The sequence below is a fragment of the Dasypus novemcinctus genome, chromosome 24 (assembly GCF_030445035.2).
Source record: "Dasypus novemcinctus isolate mDasNov1 chromosome 24, mDasNov1.1.hap2, whole genome shotgun sequence".
NCBI lineage: Eukaryota > Metazoa > Chordata > Mammalia > Cingulata > Dasypodidae > Dasypus > Dasypus novemcinctus.
The window spans coordinates 30,937,660-30,942,746 of NC_080696.1; positions in this window are offsets into that span (position 1 = coordinate 30,937,660).

Sequence of the window (5,087 nt, forward strand, 5' to 3'; positions counted from 1 at the left end):
GTGGCTTAAAACAGCAGCAATCCTTTATCATATCTCAGTCTCTGTGGCTCAGGGATTTGAGGACTGCTTGCCAGGACAGTTTTGACCCAAGTAGCTGTCAACTGAGACTTAAATCAAGTGAAAGCTTGAATAGAGCCAGAGAATGTGCTTCCAAAGTGACTCACCCGCATCACTGGCAAGTTGGTGCTGGATACGGGCTGGATGCCTCAATGCCTTTCCATGTGGGCCTCTCCACCGGGCTCTGAGAGTGTCCTCACAACATGGCAACTGGTCTCCCCAGAGCAAGTGATCCAAGAGACGAAGGTGGAAGCTGCAGTGCCTTTTATGACCTTGACAGTCACACACTGTCATTCTCACTGTACCTTACCAGTAACAGATCAGCCTTGATTCACTGTGGGAAGGGGCGACACAAGCACACAGATACCAGGAGGCAAGGCTCACTGGGGGCTCTTGGAGGTGGGCTGCCACAAGACCCAAGGCTTACATCGAGGCCTGGCTCCCGAGGCCGGGCGGTTCTGTTTTGCTAACCGCTGTGCGGTTTTCTCTCTGGTTAGTGGAGATTTTGAAAATGATTAGATGACGATAACATTGATGATTACGATCAGTGTGTATAAACTTAGCATTTTTTCTATCAAATTTACATTTTATAAATAAAAGGGAGGAAGTTTCAGCATGTACTAATCTATGCTCTTAACCTTCAAATCCCCTATTTCTCTTTACAAGTTTAATTTTTCATTATAAAACAATTATAGATTTATAGTAAAATAGAGAGGTATAGAAGAATCCAAAATCTTATCCCTCCAAATTAATACTTGTAATAAGTTATTATTGTATTTTTTCCAGTGTTTTTAAACAATTAAGTGGTTAAAATAACTTTATTTTTAAAATTGTGCAGTTAATGCAGATTCATTCTGGAAAAATTGTTAACTGGATAAAAAAAGAGAATAAAATAACCAGCATTTGTAATTTTTCACTCATATATCCTGTGCTTTTTTCCTTGATCTATTCCAATGCACATACACAAATTGTGTATATACATATATATCCACATTTTATTTTTTAAAAATGGGTTTTATGCTATACATACCTCTACTTGCCTGGGTTATCAAATCTGTCTTCACAGTGCCAACTAAATGACTGCATTGCATTCCATTACATGTTTGACTTTCTTTAGTCAACCATTCACTACTTTTAGCCACTTAGAACTTTTGTAGATTTTCACTATTACAAATAGTGCTGCAATGAACATCCTTATGGCTAAATCTCTGTGTACATCACAGTTATTTCATAGAGCCAAATTCTAGAAGTAGAATTATTGGTCCAGGGCGTGAACATTTTCAGGCTTTTGAAGCATGTTAGCACAGTCCCTCCAGCCGGTCTGCCCCATACATTCACACAGGAGTGCAGAGCACAGCCCACGCTGCTCCCCCACCCAGCAGTGGCGAGAGTATTTATTTTCCTGCATCTTCACATCATGTTTTAAATCTTTGCCAGCCATTTGATGAGTGAACCAAATTATTTCTTTGTCCTCTGCATATGTTGAGCCTCCTGTAATTGTAGTTCTCGTCATTAATCAAGGCAACATCTACTGAGGCCCCTCCAGCATGGAACTTAACTTCCGGCCTGTGCATTGTGTATGTGTTTGGATGTCCTGTCCTGCCAGACTAGCTCACCGTTGTCAGGACCAGGCAGAGACCTGACCCGCCCTGGGATCCTCTGTGCACGCTGGGCAGACAAAACCTCCCTAGCCATCCCTGAGGATTGGCAGACTCTGGCCTTTGCTGTCTTTTGGTGGATATGGGGAAGTCCCCGTGGAAATAAGGGACCCAGGTATCAGGCAAGGTGAGCTTAGGAAAATGGCTGAATGCCAAAGATAAGGAGAGAATTCTGAAAGCCTTGAGGTTTGTCACTTACAAGGGAGCCGCAATAAGATTAAGTGCCAGTTTCTCATCAGAAACTATGGAGGCAAGAAGGCAGTAGGATGATATAATTAAAGTGCTGAAAGCAAAAAAAAAAAAAAAAAAAGTGCCAACCAAGAATTCTGCTTCCAGCAAAACTGTCTTTCGAAAATGAGACATTCCTAGATAAACAAACACTGAGGGACTTCATCACCACTAGACCAGCCCTACAAGAAATGCTAACAGGAGTTCTGCAGGTTGAAAGGAAAGGACAGCAGACAATTGACTGAAGCTGCATGAAGAAATAAAGATCTCCAGTAAAGATAAGGACACAAGTAAATATAAAGGCCAGTACTACTGTATTTTTCATTCGTAACTCCACTTTTTACTTCCTACAGGTTCTAAAAGGCAAATGCATAAATGCAGTGATAAATCAATGGTTTTGTACTCATAATGTATAAATATGTAATTTGTGACAAGAACTACTTAAAAGTGGAGAGATGGAGGGGTTTGGGAACATAGTTTTTGCAAGCTGAGGCTAAGTTGATCAAAATAAATGAGATTATTATGGATTTAAGATGTTAATTTTTTGTGCCATGGCAATCACAGAGAAAATATCAGAGAATATGTAAACTCATAGAGACAGAGAGTAGAGTACAGGTTACTAAGGGTTGGGGACAATAAGGGGAATGGAGAGTTAAGGCAAAATTAGTGTAGGGTTTCTATTTGGGATAAAGGAGAAATAATAGCAATGGATGGGGCTGCGGGTCCTGCAACTCTGAATGTGATTAATTCCACTGGATGGTGTGCCTGGGTGGTGGCAGAGGGTGTGGTGGGATGGGAAGATTTATGTTGTGTATATGTTTCCACAACTTAAAAAAAAAGAAAGGAAGAGAAACTACAGCGATAATGACAGTTAAATGCAATATCTGATACACGAAGAGATCTGAGAATGGAGGAGAAAAGGCTCAAATGGAAGTGATTGTAGCATTAAAAAAATTGGAATATAGAGTAAGTTCTATTTTAATGTTAAGTTTCTTGAACTTGATGAGTTCACATAAGTGAATATCCTTGTTCATAAGAAATGTTCATGGAAGATTTAAGTGTTCAAGGAGTATGATATTTGCAACCTACTCTCAAATGTTCAGAAATTAGAGTTTATGTAGCTAGAATGATACAGAAAAGGTGGCAAAATGTTAAAATTGGTTTATCTCGGTATCTGGGGGTAGGGGTGGTATATGTGGCGTTCTCTTTATGGGGTTTGTATTATTCTTGCAACTGTCCTATAAATTTGAAATTATTTCAAAATGAAAACTTAAGAAAAAGCCTAATGTGTAAAGATAGCCAGTTGTGGAGCAGAACAGGTGAGGTGCAGGTGAGGCACCTCCAAGAGAGGTGCCCAGTGTTGGAACGGAATGCATTTGTCACCTGTTCCTGCCCCTGGCCTGACAACTAAATCATCCAGGCTGAGCATATCAGGGAACAGTTGATTCATCCCATCTGAAGCCCAGAGAGGGTGTGATTTGCCCAAAGACACCCAGCATGTTAACTGAGTTGGGCTCTGTTCTGGGCTTGCTCAGTCACTCCCTCATTCCTCCCTTTCTGGGGACATTCAGTAGTGACATCAAGTGACAGTCATCAAAACCACATTACCCTGAACTGAGTACAGTGGAGGACTGAAGGTGGGTGCTGAGAGGGCCACCCCAGTGCAGGCAATAGGGGTGCATCATCTGTAGAGAATGAAGCTATAGTAAAACCAACTAAAAGTTGGTCTGTTTCTTACCACACTGCACTGGAAATTCTAAACAAAGTTGGTGATTACTCCCTCCTACAAAAATTTTTTGTTGATGTAAGTTCTAAACAATCATTGTAGTTATTAAGGTTTAATAATACAGTATTAGCCCATTTTGTGTTGCTTTTCCCATAATAAACATTGTATTCTGTATGGGAGCTAATCCAGAGAAATTCCAGTTATTCAGTCGGCCCCCAACAGACCCAGACTCAGCTACAGGCATTTGTTTTCGTAACAGTCTGGACTGGTTCAAACCCCGTCACGCTCCATTTGTGCCACCGTCTCCTGTGTACTCCATACATCTGATGTGAACAGTCAATGTGAAATAAGCCACGAGAGCCTGCGAGCAGGCAGAACTAGGCGGGAGGGGCTCCCGCACGCTGCTCCTCACACAGGGCGTGCAGGTCCCTCTTTGGGAAGTGTTTCCAAAAAAAGGGTAATGTGATTCAAAAGTCTTAATCCATCACTTCTTCCTTTTTTGTACTGTAATAGTGCATTTGCTTATTTTTTTTCCACTGGCACAATTATATTTATATGAAATGCAATTAAAAGGAGTGTTTCACTGTCCACATTTCTATCATTATTATTTTTCATTTTATTTAATGATTATTCAAGAAAATAATTATACTGGGTAGAGGAGGGGAAAGTGAGAACCTCTTGTCTGGGTAGGCTGCTGGGTGGGGGCTCCCTGCGTAGCAGGCCATGCTCCATCCTCTGGGTGACAGCCTCCCCTGTGACTTCACAACAATCCCGAGAAGTAGCCTTTTGTGACCCATTTTACAGTGAGGAAACTAAGGCTTGACAAGGGAAGAAACAAACCCAATATCACACAGCTAAAAAGTGGATTTGAATTCAATGTCTGCCTGACTCCAAAGCCCATCTATGAAACCAGAGTAAGCAGTCAGGGAGGCTTCCTGGAGGATGGGACGTTCACGAGGGTGGGCACTGAAGCATGAGAACATGCGAGGAGCCGGGGAATGGGGGCTCTAGTCCCAGCACATCCTTGCGTATGACCCTTCCCTCCTGGGCCTCCGTGTTCCCTCCCTGGGGTTTCAAAGGCCCAGGACTGCAGGAATCGGGCTGCCGGCAGTCAGGGCAGTGAGCTTGCGTGGTGAGCAGGTTTGACCTTTCCCTGCCCCAGGTCTGAGAACTGGGCACCCCCTGGCTCGCCCCCACCCTGTGCCTCTGGGGTTGGGTGCCCAGCCTCCTGCTGGGAGTCAGGAGGGCAATAGGCTGCTGACAAGAATAGAAGCGGACATAGAAGAACACAAAGTGAATGGACACAGAGAACAGACAACTGGGGTGGAGTGGGGGGAAGGGGAGAGAAAAAATTTTAAAATTAAAAAAAAAAAACACAGGCTGGCATGTATAGCAAGGGGAACAGAGAGAGACTGAGA